The 17,503-nt window shown below is 35.6% G+C and overlaps 1 protein-coding gene across 2 annotated transcripts in view; it reads right to left on the reverse strand.

Annotated features, from left to right (window-relative positions):
* The window catches only part of LOC128893690 (uncharacterized), a 221,521-nt gene extending 210,028 nt beyond the window's left edge, over positions 1-11,493 (reverse strand). For both annotated transcript variants that reach the window (XM_054154843.1, XM_054154842.1), the window contains exon 1: positions 11,299-11,493. The gene's annotated coding sequence lies outside the window, so the exon portion shown is untranslated. The remainder of the gene's footprint in view (positions 1-11,298) is intronic.
* Between the last annotated feature and the right edge of the window lie 6,010 nt (positions 11,494-17,503).

A 17,503-nucleotide genomic window follows, 5' to 3' on the forward strand; every position in this document is an offset into this window, starting at 1 on the left:
AGAATTTTCATGAAATTCTTCGCAAGGATTGATTTATTATAAAAATTTATTATGTAAATCAAGTTATTTACATGGAATAAAATGTGATATATCCATCTTTGTTTGCAAAATAATCGATTATTCAAGAAAGAAAGCGTAGGTACACACACATATATATGTATATCCAGGTATATAGGTGCTCCAAATTCGATCGTGTAAACTTTTGTTCAGAGAGTAAAAGAATAATTTAGGGGATGCCTAAGTGGGGGAATCGCTTTGCATCCAAGAGCAGCTCTGCGAGATTTAATTGGTCAGAGCTTTTACCAATTTTTCCCGAGATAATAGTCCCTTTTCAATTTTTCGTCCTTTTGTTGAGCGGAATAATGCATTCGACATTTTCAAGCAGAAATGGCTGGCAAATAAAATATAGATCTGGCCGAACGCTCGTTGAAATCGTTAATTCGTGATTTTTATTATTCAATAGAAAAATTGTATTCGATTCAAGGCTTTGCGTCGGTTGGTTAGATATTTATGAATATAGTATTACACTCTTATATTACGCTCTTTGTGAGTGAAAAAACGAAATTTTGGTCTTTTTTGCCATAAAGGTAACATATACCCTTAAGGACCAAGCGAGCCTTCTTACAAGACGAGGATTAGGCAAAAAAAAAAGACGAGTAAAGTACGACGAGTTAAGCAGTCGGAAAATCGGAGGACTGAAAAGCTCTTCGAATGGACTTCAAGTTAAAATCGTCTGCGACACTCTTGGCAAGTGAAGAGCGATGAATGACGTTACGGTTATCGTTGCTTCCTCGAGGAAAAGAATTTAGAAGCGAGTTCGTTTCACGTGCTTCGCCGTCGAATTTTTCAAGAAAGACTTGAAATTCCTACCTCGTTTGGGTTTAAATACTTTTTTATCGGTCGATCGCGTTACGGGGACGATAACGTTAAAAAACACGACACCGTGATTACTATTCGCAATGCGAACGCGACGTTATCCTGCTAAAATTCCAACGTCATGAGCACGATTTCGTTTCGACGTTGTTTCTAAATTATTTCTATTTATTGGGTTATGCTAATCTGATTGCTTAAAAAGAAAACGAATTTATTGGTGTTTCCTTGCAGTATAACAGCTTCCAAGCGCGATCTCGATGTATTTATGATATGTTCGGATAATTGACAGAGTTAGAGGACTTGAAAGAAAATAGTGCGCCGGTAAAAATTAGAGAACTCAGCGCTATAAAGGATCGAATCAATTCAGATCGTCAGACCTTCGGATCGTAGACAATTATTTTTTCGACTTAAAGGACACATTTTATTTTGTGTCACTATTTGTTAAGGGATATATAGATACAACTTTACAAGGTCTCATGTGGCACTTCGCGCCGAAACACATTAACCCATTCACTCCCAACTACGAGATGGCTCGTCGTTCAAATTGATTGCAATTATTCAAGGAATAAGTTTATGGCCTTTTGAGTCACGAATTATTACAAAAGAAGATCGTAAGTTTTCTTTCTAACACAACAAGGTTAATATAACTTTTTATTATCAAAATAATAACCTAGATTACACATCTGTATTAAACCTTGGCGCCCGGGGCAAAACGCTTTAAATTTGTCTGGCAGTGAATGAGTTAACTGCGGAATAGAAACTGCAGAAATTACTGTCCATTTAGCGACAGGAATTTTTAACAAAAGTTGTCCATTCCTCTATTAAAGCATTTTTTTAAATTTGGAAATTTGGTGTTTCTTAATTCATACGAAGCAATGAATTGATGTGTTTACATTACAAATTCTACTGTAAATGTACAGAGAAATCAATTCGTGAATTTTACAAATCTGCGTTCTGTTTAATTACGCTCGCTACCAATAAAGACTTATTGCTTTCGCAGTTACTTTCTAAATTTGTAATACACGTGCACCGTTAATATTTGGGACAAAATAGCGACGAACTTAATGACCGTTTATTTTAGGTACTTATCTGTAAGAAGTACCGCGTCAGGTAATGCCACGTAATTATGAGAACGCGTGAATGGTGTACGTACACCAACGTCACGAACAACCGTAACGAGAAAAGAGAAAAAGAAAGAACCAGTCATTTTATGTCACTTCGTAGCGGTGAATATTAAAAAAAAAATGTAATTTCTCTGAATAAAAGCGGGTTGTACGTACATTTCGTTGCAGGAACATTTTTCCATGTAAATCAGCCCTGTTCTGTGTTATAATGTTACATACTGACCTATATTTTCCAACGCGAATCGCGATATGTCACTGAACTCAAAATGCTGATAAGCAGTGTACAATTCCATCGTGGTACTTATTTCACTGTGTAACCGAACGATCAAACCCACCAGATGAATTTACAACGATCTACCAAAGTAACATTACTTCGCTCGATATTAAATATAAAACAAACGTTCAAGTGCCAAACATTGCTTTTCTAGAATTACTTATAAGTAGCTTATAAACATACTCTTCATTAATTAAGGAGGCTCAACAGTATACAACTTTTTTACGAATCGATTTTCCTTTTTATTCTATCTCGCCAAATATACACATTTCAAGAATGTTGTGTAAAATTTTGAGAACGAAATCTCCGGATATGGTAAGTATATAAAATTATTTACATCAGATAACTCATTCCTTTGAACCAAATAATTTTTATTAAAATATTTTGTTGAAAGCTTCATCCCAACATGGGATTTTTAATTATTCCGATTTAAATCAAACACCTTGTATACATTCGATTTTTGACTTCAATCGATTTACCTATCAATTTCAACAATAATTTCTTAAAAAATGGTTTAATATCTGATGAAGATAAAGAGGTAGCATAATTGTACATTGAAGTCGCTATCGCATTTACATGTTTTCACCTATATTTAATCATTTTCCCATCAATTTTAGGGAAAACGATAAGGACGTATTTTGCTCTAACGGTGACACTGTGAACGGTCCTGTATAAATTTTTCGTTTCCAAGCAGGTCGAAAAATGCCCATTTTTGACCATTCTCTTTTGAAAATGTTTTTCACTGTAATTTTATACATAAATTTCGCTAGACCAAGACTTTGTGTAACTGCTCAAAGAATATTTTGCAACAGAAAATTTAATTCTATTGCTAATTTTAAGAAAGTTGTACAAGAAAAAATCAATTAGGAGTCCAATAAAATCAATTGGCCACTAAAAACATTTGAATGCTCTTATTGAAAGATCCTTCGAGACGATGTTAATAGTAAAAATTGAAAAGAGGGTAGATCGTAGTATTTCTAAAAAACATCAGTCATACAATCCTTGCGCAATTTCGACCACGATCCCAAGCTCGTTCCCCAACTTTCCATTTGCAACCACCCTTTTCATCAAACTGGTTCCGTCTTAATGCTGATTGATCGCTGCTTCTTGTTCACCACCTCACGCTTCCTTCGTCGAGCGCAAACTTCGAAAAGTTCAAGGTACATACATCCTGGGAACCGTAAGTCGGAAGATAGTTCAACATGATATAACTCAGGAACAATTTCCACGAGGCGACAACCGGGAGCGGAACTCTACTTTCCGATTCGGCCCTCGTACAGACCGTTCATTAGACCCTTCGCGCACGTTGGGTCTCAAGTTCCATAAAACGTCGAAACTCTTTTCCATCGGCTAGTTACGAGACCGGCCATAAAAAAAAGCCTAGCTGCTTAACCAAGGGTCACTTGGATCGTTAGGGTAATTACGTGCCACTCGATCGCGCGAGAAGGTTCGTCAATCACAAAATTCAGACGTCCGCAAAACGTTGCGAGAATTTTTAGCACGTCGATAAAGAGACATAAGTCAGGAATAAAAAGATAGGACATCCTACTAATTTCCACACTTTTATTTCATAGCTAACAAACGAAATTTATTGTTAATATAACATTTCATATTGTTTACATTCATAAGCTCCAGTTGTTTATACTGAGATGTTGATATTCGATATAATTTTATCTGAAGAAGTGTAATTATTGAAGATAATTAGTGGGACAAAAAGGTAGGATATACGTGTTAAAAATAGAATGTAGAAAATCAATTTAACAATTTTGTTTAATAATCACTATTTCGTAGGGCTTCTTTATTCTTTAGTACGAAAATGATTCGCGTCGCTAATAATTTATATAATACTTAATCCTTTTTTAATGTTATTGTTGCCATTATTATTAATCGTCTTAATATTTTAAAACTGTTGCCCATTAGAGCATACGAGCTCGCGTAAGGTTTCCTCATCAATCGTCTATGATACTATCTTGCTGATGAGTCAAGAATTTTAATCGTTTTATATGTGAAGAATATTTTTTCTGTCTGAACAAATGGATTGTCTTGCTGAAATATACATTTATTACTCCAAATTCTTGTAGCGTATTTGATATTTTGCTTCTGAATAAGATCTATATATTGTACACTATTCATTTTCTCTCTCATTTTTTTTACGAGCGCTTTGTCTCCTCTTCGTAACTCCGTTGATTTTACAAATTGTTTAATCAAATGTAAAGCTTGTATTCCTTAATTTCATAGAATTAAATATCGTTTTTTTTTTTAGATCGGTATAGTATAAATCCGTCGTAAATCAACTATACTTCATCGTGTAATTTGCCTTACGACTAAAGTGATGTATATGTTTTCTTCTGAAATGGTAACGACACAAACAAAGATGCATGCCAGCTAACCGACAAAAACAAATACACTGACAGACAAACGGTTCTACGTTACAATGCAACTCACGATGAACGGCAAATACGTTTGAACGAAACCATGACTGGCAACGGTGAAAATTTACATGAACAAACATTAGCTTCGAGCGGATGAACATCGCCAGTTAAAACGATGTTACCATTCTCGCCATACATCCAGGTATAAACGAGCTATACGACCTGGAACTAACGCGACCGCAAATTTGTACAAGTTGAAACGGTAGCGAAGACGAATTTGTGTTTAGGAAACATAGATATAATTAATAATAACCCGCCAGTGTTTACTGTGCGCTAACTACCACTTTCCAACGCACGCATAGTCGAGTAATAAATGGACGATCGGGTAATCGATGTAACAGCCGCTAAAGGAACCGAGAAACCTTGAATCCGTGTACAATAGAATTATTACGTAATCGTCGTTCGGTGGAGCAAGCACGTGTACACTCGGTAATGTTCAATGTGTCTTCTAGCTTCATAGAAATTAATGCTTTTAAATCGAAAAAACAAATTACACACGCAAATTCCCAGTACGAGATTATAAGAATAACACAAAAGCTATAAACTATGGCAGAGTTTGAATCGGTATTACAAATACCGGTAAAATATCGGTATTTTTAGGTAATTATTCTATTATCCCAAAAGAAACCGAATGCTACGAATACCAGTATAATGTTATTGATCAACGTCATACCGGTATAGACGTATTTTGGTATGATATCTGCATAATTACCGGTACTGATATTCCCCAGTTTAGATGATGTACAGTATTGTAAGCACGCGGACACTTTGTTTATATTCCTAATGTGCACACAGAGGTTCTGTGTATTCGTATCTTACAGTCGCATTCATAATTACACGCTCGTACGGCATGTACACACTTCTCGAGGAAACGAAAAACCCCGATTCGCGTTTCCCGTCGACAATGTGATAATTCTATCCGTATTTTTTCCCATCTACTCTATTTAACTTTGTATTAGATATTTACTATTCAAGTTACGCTATTAAGTTAAGGTATTAAACCTGTATGTGAATTTGTGTTACGTTAATAGAGAAAGAAAAGCAACAAACCCAGTTTACCAATATTTTCAATACCATGTTTCAACTAATACATCTGTATATATTATCAATAATTTTGTACATATCGTATGGTAGTACATTCCATTCAAGTTGTTACAGCTTAAAATCGAAGTTTTCATTGTGACGCAATTCCGTGATCTGAAACCTCGAAAAGCTGGCCAACTATCGAAAACTTCTTTGGATTTCAATGTAAGTGTTTTTAGTTTTTCACAGTGTTTTTCAAGTCGCTGGCGCTGATACAGAATTTTAAGTTAAAATCACAATGAAGCAACACAATATGACGGATTTATTATCATTGATTTCGAATTTGAGATCAAGAAAACAGTATTCAAAATGGTGGATCTAATGATAATACAGTTTAGAATAAAGTTGGCTAGTTAAAAATTCAACTAATTCTTATTGGTAGAAATACGAAATTACCTTTCAAAAAACCCAATAGTAAAAATTAGAGAAAAGACAGGATAAACGAGAGAATACACGATATAAAAAACTGTCAATTAAAGATGTTAATTAGAGACATATATTTTATCTAACAATGACGTTGCTTTCTCAAATGAGAAAAAATCTTTCTTCCTCCTCGGTGCCTCTAATTATTTCATTAATCACAGTGTGTAATACGATGTCGGCAAAAAAAACAATCCTGTAATTTTTATCTCCGCGAGCTAGCGAGCAGAAAAGATAATGTAATCGCTCAGGAGGGGAAGAAACGTTTAAATACGAAAAGATCGTCCATCGAGGATGAAGAAACTTCGCCTCTCGGAATAATTAGCGAACCGTTTCCGTATCTCTAACAAGGGAACAGAGTTTCTCAGCCACGTTTGACCCAGCTTGCTACCCCGTTCCTAGCTCCACGTAGTCCAAAGTCGCAGGAATTACAACTTTTATGGCTTGCGACCAGCCGAAATTTCCTGCATCAATATCGAACGTTTCCGCGTGTGTTTCGCCAAGAACAGTCGAACGTTACTCGAACGCAGTAAAACTGAATTGTTGGGGAACGATATTGCTCTATAGCGTAAAAGGAAAATTATTTTCTGTTTTACGTCACGACGAGGAGGACAAACAACGAACAGAAACATTTTGGAGTATTGTGTATGTATGATATCGTAGAATCAAATTAAGGGGATAACCAAGTGTGAACCTGTGACAAAATCAATTTTTGTTTGTATATTTAAAAAAAGATAGTCTGAAAATATCTGTGCAAAATTGTACGCCTTAATTGTTGAAATTAACGAAGTTATAACTGGTTAAATGAGATGATGCTTAATTCTGTTATTACCACAGATAGATTCAATGTCAATTCAATGTTCAATTTAACCCTTTGCACACGGATGTCCACTATGAGGGGACATCGTAAGTCTAACAAATTTTGTTAGTAACACCATAAAGAAGTTATGTTTGTAGTGGTGTCATCGCATCAAGAAAGCTAGAAGAATTTATAATCAAGTCTAATAATACCAAAAACAACACGTTTCCAAAGTTAGACTATTTTATGTAATGCGATTCCTGTTCGCATGTTTTCCAACGAGATGGTGCAGAGTGCAAAGGGTGAAAGCTCTAATTGAACATAGAATGACAAATATGGCTACACAGTAGGACCTTTTCGAATAATAAGAAAGTCCTCTGTTTTTTTATCTGCTGGCAGATTAGACTTAAGTATGCTTTTCATTGTAAGCATACTCATTCACAGTATATAAAACTTATATATGAAACTACATTTTCTAAGACGTTGTTCATGATATCTTAACCCTTTAATCTACAACCACGTGTGAGACTCATGGTCGGATATTCGGGCCAAAACTGATTATAACGAGCTTAAGAGATTAAAAAACACTGGACCAACAGGTTCGAGATTTTACACGCATATTCAATGTACGTATGATTATAACTCGAACAAGGATTATATCAAAATTTTATGTCGCTATATTTTCTAGCTTATTCGATAGCTTAAAAAAGCATAAGAATATCCTTAATCACACTTCAAAGTACTGTCATTTATTTATTGACTACTTTTGCCTTCTTAAAAGTAATAAAGCATGATCTGCCTAAAATGAACTTTGTCATTATTTATTTATAACTTAATATGAAACATAAAACAGAATTAATCTTCACAAAATTGTGCTTAATTTAAACTCGAAACATAAGTTGTCAAATAATGGTAGACTATGTCCAGTAAACTAAAATTAACTGCAATTACTTTTAGCAAACATCATATAACAGTAGAAAACTGCACAAACTTTCCACTCAACCCAATGTAATGAAATTCCATACCGTACTATATAGAAACCGCGTTAAAGGGTCTTTCTGGCGTGACAGTCGACAAATTAAGCATACTTTACGAATTTTATTCAAAGTCTATAAAATAAAGAACAATCTCAAAGTTTTTTCTACTAATAACACTATTGAAGAGGATTATAACAATATTTTCATTAAATTTATTCTCATTACTTCATGGTTGTCAAAATATCTTGAAAACGGTGTAACTGAAACAAAAAATTCAAATAGTTTGTTAAATTATATTGGTGTGGTTACTGTGTGAAACAGAATAACCTTGTAAGTGAAAAAATTCAGAAAATGGCGCTCGTTTAATCTCGAGTACCTAAATGTTAACCACTTTTTGTCCATCATGTTACATTTAAAAACTATACAATTTTCAATTTTTAAAAATGACCGTAGCTCACGTCACAGCTACTGGTGCGAAGAATAACATATTTAAATTTCAGAAAGATCGATTCAATAGATTTTTTTTATCTTGACATCCAGATTAAAAAAATAACATTTGGAGAAATACTTTTACACGTGTTTGATTTTACTATGACGTCTTTCGCTTTAGATTGGCCGTAAAAGCCATAATAATTCGAATAACAGCAAATTTTACAAACAAACAAACAAATTTTAAAACAGCATTTTTCAATACATCTATTTTCGAAAAGTGAAAGAAATAATTGATTCTTTGAAGGGTCATACCTGAAGGACCCTTTAAGTAAAACTCAGAATTATAAATTCATTTAAATTTAACAATTCCAAATTTGGAGATTACTATTTTCGATTACTGCTACATCTCGCTATTTTCCCTTTCCCAGATTCATAAATTAGCATTCTAAATTTATGTATGAAATTTATGTATAAAATCAAATTCCTAGAAGTTCTCAACGAACAGGATCCTCCGAATGAAATGAAACACGAACGAACACGAAGGCAACGAGTAAGGGAAGAACGCAAACGTGAAGAATCCATGGTGCACGGACGATTCATTTCTATCGTGTCGCTGCGAATAAGTCGCGGCGTCCTTGGTTACATCTCGAGAATCGGGTATCGATTGCTCCTCTCGTACGGCGATAGGGAAAAAAACGAGGGAAAGAAAAGAAAACAGACTTGCTTATTCTCGCGCCGCTCCTCGTTCGGAGCAACGTAAACACGTTGCGGACTAAGTTTCACCTTTACGCTTCTTCGAAACACCTTGGTTTCCACGAAACCCTATGGCTTTGAAAAAAAATTGAGGTTTCTAGGAAATCACGTTTCCTTCAATGCCAGGATAAGCATAAAGCCAATATTGAATTGATACCTACCTCACTCCCATTTTTCAATTTAACGGGTGTTTCCTCAAACGTTTCATTTATTATTATTTATGACTCGTTTTACTTATCATTTTAGCTTAAATGCTTTATTCACAGTTATAAATAAGTTCAAATAAACTATCTTTAAAGGTTCACTTCGATCAGATACGTAAAAGAATGATGTAGCTGTTTTTAGTTATCATGAACGATCCATAATCTTTATTGTAAGTAACATTAACCAATGAGGCTCCTTCAGGTTTTAAGCAACAAAATACTTTGGATTAATTATATACTTTAATAATTGAAAGAAATCGACTTTCTACCTTTTTACCATTGAAATATATTATTAAGAACATTTTTTGCATATAGATTGAATTTCGCGTGTACATTTTCAACAAGCGTGTTTTTCATACTGAATACGAGTAATATCCGCTTTATTTTTTTTTTTTTTTGCGATAATCGATTCGACAGTTTTTGCGTATAATCGAAATATGGTTGAAAGCATTCAGCGTTCTATTCGCATAAAGCTTGTTGTTCAGTTGATAGACATTTAATTCGAATATTTATATTTGCGTTACCTTAACAGCGTCTCATAATAATAGTACTAATTTCGAACTATATTTCAAGTGATTTAGATAAATGAAAGGTCAGACAGAAGCAGAAAAATAATTTCAACAATTTTGGTGGATGTTTATCTTGTGATAAAATTTATCTTTTAACGCTTGAACTAAGGATTACAGGAATTTCTTTGATTTTTCAAAGAGATTCTTTGATTTTTTGAACAATACAAAGATGTTTTATTTAAAAAAAATCTTAAACGAAGAACATTTTACATTAACTCTATAAATCACTTTTCTTTCACAGAAAGTTTGGTATAAGTCTACGTAGCAAAATCATGAAGTAACAAATAGTTATTAAATAGTATATACATTGAACATAAAATAGTTATACTTAATCAACAAATAACATCAACTGCATTAAAACATAGAAATGTATATTTCCATATTCACAACCGGCAGACGTTTTAAGTCTCTAATATCAGTAAGCAGGAATAGAATTTGAAGTGACATAAATTCACGTCAGGCGTCTCGAATGTGTTAAAAAACAATATTAAATTACATAGCATTAGATTGAGACAAACGTAAAAAAATTTGAATATGGACTAAAAGAGTGAAACGTCGTACAGTATAAAACTTGCAATAAAAACATCGAATCGTTTGGTGAGTTAGATGTTAAGCTAGAAATTTGGCATGAGTCATTTTGACGTGTTTGGTTGATAGAGTGTGAAACACGTCATTGTCAAAACAGCGACACAGTTGGCCTCGAATCTGTCGTGTCGCCAAGGTTGGCGAAATATTTGCTCGACACAATCGTAACACTAATTTTCTTGTTGGAGCTGGAGATACGGACATTTTATTCCAATGACATATGAGGAATAAAACCCATCTATAGTAATTTATTCATGGCGTTTACGTGAACGATTAAATTTTCGTTTGTTCGCTATGAAATATTTTATTCTAGAAATCAACAAAAAATTTTTGTCTAAAGAGTAACAATCGTTAATCGTTTATACATTACTCGAAATTTTCATCTAGATAAAAAATCATCATCATCCCATTTATGATTCTAACGATTAAGGGTATAGTGTGCGGGAGAACGAGTGGACACTTCGTATCAATCCAAAGAATGTCACAGTTTAAAGCAGAAAAGGACAAAATCTAACTCGAATAATCTTTCACAAATAAGACACGTCGACTAAAAACAACGCACAGCGGGTCATTCGCGACCTTCGTTCGATTGAACGGGTCACCCCGATAAGTTTCCTCCTCGTTCAACATAAAATATAACTCGATTATTTCAATCACAAATTTTATTTAATACGTTTGGAGTAAAAATCTGTTCATATTTCATTCATTATTCGAGACTTTTATCCGTGCAGAAATTTTGCCCATCTTTTGCTCGAAGAAATCTTGCAGACTCACCTAATTCGCAGGCACTGGGCTGGAACGTTGAGAGGATGGTCGACTGAATCGTTGCTGGCTTGGACGACGAGGCAGTTGCCAGGATAACACTAACCAGGGATCAGCTGATCGACGAATGACAGACGGTGGCGATCCGTCACCCGCAACGAGTATTCACCACCGAACACGATAACCCTCGCCGAACGAAGGTGCGCGGACGACTGACTGCCGCTACCGCCACGGTGGGGTGTAGCTGTGCGCTGATTCTCAACCAACCCCCACTCTTTCAACCCCTTTCTACATCCTTTCTTGTCCCGCGTACACGACGTAGCCCTCTCTCTTCAACCTACCGCGTCTTGTTTCCATCCCCTTCGTGACCAACCCCTTCGTCCAAAGGATCGCTCTTTGTCTGCCGGTCCTTTTCTGTTTTCCTTCGCCTTTCGCTCTGCTTTCTCCGCGATCCTTCCGCTCCTTTATCACGTTCCTGTCTTATTACAATTTTCCGTCTTCTTTCCGGATTCGGCTGTCCGTCAACTAGCCTCTTACTCTTTCACTTATCTCGTTTGCTTGTTGCTTCGGTTTTTCCCTGAAACGCGTTCACTAATTCCATCAGAGATTCCTTCTTTGCTTACCGTTTAATTTGCTAAACGAATTTTTGACAAGGCGTTAGGAAATTCGAAAACCATGTTGAATTCATTTGCTCGACGATTGATTCTAATCTGGAGGATGGGAAGAGTTTAGAGCTGTTGGAATATTTACTATAATTCAACCTTTTATCTTGCTAGAAAAATAACTGTACTGAGAATATATGTACAATGTACATATTTGTCACTGGAGAATAAGAAAAGAGAACGTTTAGGATATAGCCTAAACAGATGTATGAAAACTGCAGTATACATATACAACTAGAAATTCTTTCTACCTTTCACGTATAACGTTTGTCTGTTAGTCTTGACCAGTGCTTCGTAGAGAAAACGTCACAGTTTATTCGTGAAATTTTAGAAATAAAATCAAAACTTTTAATCATGTTATAGATTTTTTATGACGGGACGAACGACGGGAACGAATGGGACGACGAGTTGATGATGAGTGTCAGAAAGAAGCGAATGGAAGTAGAAAAAGGTGTGCAAACGACCGCGAATAAAGAGAATTCGAAGGAGATTAAGATCGAGCGCGAGCTAGTAAATGAGTACGAAATCTTTTCTCTGTGTTTATAACAGTACTATATTTTTGTTAGTAATAATACTTATTAATATACAACTACTAACAATTCTAACAGTTAATAAAATTAGTATTTTATTCTTTTATTACTACCCATTTTCAATAAATGCTGTGTGTGTTGGTTGCGAGAGGAATAACAATTGTGGCGTTTGGTCCTGAATTTGAGGATTCATTGATTTTTGACTCATAAAGGAAGTACCCAAACTGTAGCACTCGATGTTAAATGCAACTTGGCAGAAATGAAGATCATGATCTAAGTAACGTACAACTTTGTACGTGTTTTTTGGAATAATACAAATTTTTTCATTGTGCTTCGATATTTTATATTATAAGAATGTAGATGACTTCGAATTGTATTACAAGATATTTGTATACATTCTTTTATCAATTTTCAAACACGCATTACTTAAAAGTTTCGATGGTCACTTATTGGACAGTCTGAACGTAATACATACTTTGCGATCATTCTTACAATTAACAGCTGATTTCTCAATTGATAATAAAGCAGCAATGTTTTGGAAATATTTATCAGTTCATAACAACTCAATTACTCTCTTTCGCGTTTTAATTGAATTCTACTCATGATATCATTTTGAAAATGTACCAGCAACTAACTTTTGGTATTCTGATAGTAAGGGACATTGTATAAGTCAAAAAACCGAAGTGTTAGGAAACTTTAGAGCACACTTATTGTTGGCATTGTTTTCTTCCATATATTATATCCTCGTAGTCAATATTAGTTACAATTATTTCAGATATCGCTTTGGGAATATAAAGTGAAAAATTTATCTGCCCGGAAAGATTTGCACGCAACTGTAGATCAACATATTTCCATGAAACTTGGCTGATACATCGTGAAAAGTATCTACTTCCATTACGCGTATGAAAGATTTATATAAGATATTTAGAATCATCAAAAAATACTCATACATCAGCATTTGTTTCGACCTGAAAGGCGTTGTTCTCCCTTAAGCTCCCTCTAGTCATTGTTTCGCCGACACACATTTCCTGTCCCCTTTCTGCTTCCTCATTCCCGATACAACTCACTCCAACCCCGTCTTTTTCTAACGAACGCGTTCTCCATCTCTTCCAAGCTTTTCGTCCCTCCTTGGCCCCTATCTCTCTCAGTTCCAGAGAGATGCGAATGCCACCCCGTTCGTCGACGAAGTTTGACTGCGGGCAGAGAACAGAGACGGAAAAACAGAATAAAACGGCAGAGGGGGAGTATAATCGAGGGCGTGAGAGAGAAAGGGCGGAGAAGAAGCGCGCGAGAGAGGACTCCGAGTGCAAATAAGGCACCAGTGGGAGCAAGACAGAGCTTGAGCCCGAGGGTGGAAGAACACCAGCGATTTATTGGATCCCCGAGACCAGCGATCACCTATACGCCTGGAGAAAAGTTTGGTAGGATTCGAGACGGGATACTTTGGCGGTTGACTGTTTGGTACGGACAAAAAAAACAACGCGAGAAATATGGAAGTCGGAAGTGCGAGTCCTGCGGTGAAAGCAAAGAGAACAATGAAAGATCAACTCATCCGGCTTAGGGAAGATTCCGGTGTTGCTGTCACTGGGATCGATAGCGACCGCGGACGTGTCAGTTGGCATCGTTCATCGATGTTCACTTCAATCGAACGGCTGATGGTCGATCGATTGTTAGATCTGTGTTATACATTATTTACACTAATATTATAAAGAGGTAAAGTTTGTTTGTTATTATGTACGGGGTAATCTTCGGAACTACTGAATCGATTTTAAACATTTTTTTCAGGAATAAAAACCTACACTATCCCTGTGTAACATAGGTCATGTTTTATTTTTAAAAAATGTACGTTTTCAATTTAAAATCTAAAAATTTGTAAATCAAGCCGGAAGAGAAGCGATGCTTGGCTGTTTTATCGGCGTACGCTGACCAAATGGTTGGATATACGTGAAAATAATGTAATACAAAAATATACCTAGCTTTAAAAATGAATTGAAAATTATAAGGAGAACTTAAGGGTATTTATTAGGTATAATATATTAATCTTTATAAAAAGAATCATTTTATTATCTGGAAAATTTCACGAAGGTGAAATTTGCCCTTTACAGCACGTTATTTGGTCGCATAATTTAGGAGACAATGAAGTGATAGTAATTCACAGTGAAATGAATTATAAGTCATTCATCACTAGACTGCGGATTTTTATGCAAAATAAAATCTTGGCAAACGTATCTATGAAAATTGAACCTAAATAGGAATTTATGTTATTCTGCAAATATTATAATATGAACTTTACTCTGAATATTTTGTATATTCTTGCATACTGTGTGCATTTTGTAGTTTCTTCCACATTCAAATTCCCTATTAATGCATCAAAATCCACAGTCTATTCATCACACGACCGAATTCGTCATTAACCCTTTACACTCGAGAGATGATCCTCAGTCACCATTAAGTTTCACGCAGCGAATCTACAATACCTAATGTTTCATTAGACTTAATTTCTTTCGAGCTCGAAGTGTCAATAAAATGATTGTCGGCGAGGTAAAGGTGATTTTATTCTCAAATCTAGATAGCTTAGAATTCATGGCTATAGAGTGCTAAGGAACACCTCGAGTTGCTGGTAGATACCAGAAAAAAAGGCTTCGAGTGCAAAGGGTTAATATTTACATTTAAAAATCTATCTGTACCCTACATCCAGTTAAATGTGTACTTGCATAAACACTACAATAGTTATTGTACCTACGTGAGTGATATAGAATAAGAATAGTATTCCACGTGTGTGAAACCGCGGGCTTAGAACGCAACAACGTCATCATTAGGTCAAGCACATGGATACCTGAAAATTGACAGTTTCTAGCGATAGCAGGACCCTGATTCATCGCACGTTTGCCCCTCAGCAATCTGTCGCGCGAGCGCGCGCAGAGCGTTGCTAGCAGCTATCAATTTGACAGGAAATAATTTACACTTTCCACCGCACCGGCTCCGCGGGGAAATATATTGTGAATATGCATGCGCCATGCATGAATATGAATACGGGTGAATTATTACGCGACAGAAGAAAGTTCGCGAACGGGGTTTCGTGCTGGGCGGAAACGTTTCCCTAGATAAGAGTCTCGGAGCTCCGTCGGTACCAACGGCACTTCCCAGGTGTACCCAAAGGTATCTCAAAATCTCCAGCGAACTTCCTGGCGATGCAGGAACTTTTACGAGAAGTACACGGAACCTGTACTTCGAATGCATCCAAGACTGTCTCAAGGTATCATTCGAAATCGGTTGCTGATCTCCCAAGATACTGCCAGTTTGTTCAGGATGTCTTGCACTCGCTGAAGTTACTAATTTCAAAGAGTACAGCATACCTGGAAATAAGTACGATGTGACAGGTGCAATGATAAAATTTTCATGTTGAAGTATTGGACTTAGAATGAATGTTCTCGAAGTGTCCGCCACCGACAGTTTTGAAACTTTGCATACGTGTAAAACATCGAAGTATATTCGACAGGTACATTTTTATTTTGGCTAGTTTTCATATTTTGGGGATGAAACGGTCCCTCAATATTCATACGAAGGGGTAAACGATTTTAGATATTATAACATTGTGTTGAACAAAGCTTGATGTAAACTTAATTTAATTCATAACATACTGTATGGATAATTTTCTTGTCGACATTCTTATCAGAAGGTAAATTATTCTTAATCATTTGGACCTTGGGAACATACATTTTTCCTATCAAACGATTTCAATGAAATTTGGTATAAAAGACTTTTTGGAGGCCTTGACTCCAAATATGAACTCAGATTCAGAAATTCAACATGGTAGATCCAACATGGCGGACCAAAATGAAAAAATGACATGATTTTGTATGTACTCTAGAGATTATTTAAAATTAAGAGTAATTCAGTTATTAAAACAGAGTGAGACTCAGAAAAAGTTGCGGAATGTAAGTATCTATTATCTTAATGAATTTGTATATTCTTTGGACTTGGTACAATAAAGACCCAATATTATTTTAATTGTTGTTGTCGTTTCATTTATCTCAAGGTATCATTCGAAATCGGTTGCTGGTTTCCTGGGATACCACTAGTCTTCTCAGGCTGTTATAACTATACTGCGAATCTTTATACATTTATAGAAAATTTAAATATACAAGAAATTTCAAAATCCACACCATATTCAAGAATATAAAAAACATTAAAAGTAAAGTTCATATTATAATATTTGCAAAGTAAAATAAATTTCTATTTACGTTCAATTTTTGTAGGTACATTTACAGAGATTTTATTTTACATAAAAATCCTTAGTCTAGCTACGACACTCGAATTTCGACAAGTGAAGTATCAAACGAAAATGCAAGAAATTGTTCAAGCAAACAAACTTTCAAACTATTTGGAAATCGTTTTCCTGAAGGACGGACAGCGAACACGTTGTAACTGAACGCGTCGTGTTCTCTCGCATCGAATGCCATAACTTTGGGCCAGTCTTGACAAGCATGTTAGCAGTGATTTAGGCTGGAAACAGGGAACCTAATCGTGGACCGTGACGCACACCGGAAGATATATCCAGTCGGAGTATCCGGTGAACTCCGGGGTGGATAGATCTGGAAATGGGGCTGGCGTCAGTTCGTTGAATTGACGTGAACGGCTAGCAGCAACAACAGTGTCTGGTAATTTTGCATGTTCGACTTAATCCCTTGTTGCAGATTACAGTCTAGGTACAAACAATTTATCGAATAATTTCAGTGTTCCTCGGTCAAAAATACATTAGCATAGTTAAAATGTGATAAACGCAAAGCTTGAAATTAATCTCAGCTTCCATCTAAAATTAACAATATGCAGCAAAGGATAATGTAAGAATCGTTCTCCCTCAATTCAGTGTATGTCATTGTGTTTGCATACACAAAAGGTTTTATTCTTATATCCAAAGAAACTATTCTAAAGTCGCAGTCGATTAGCTCGCTATTACTCGATATTACTGTAATAATTGTTCGATCATTAGGTCCCACATCGACGAGGTTCCTGGTAGCGAAG

The sequence above is a fragment of the Hylaeus anthracinus genome, unplaced genomic scaffold, assembly GCF_026225885.1.
Source record: "Hylaeus anthracinus isolate JK02 unplaced genomic scaffold, UHH_iyHylAnth1.0_haploid 3, whole genome shotgun sequence".
Classification (NCBI taxonomy): Eukaryota; Metazoa; Arthropoda; class Insecta; order Hymenoptera; family Colletidae; genus Hylaeus; species Hylaeus anthracinus.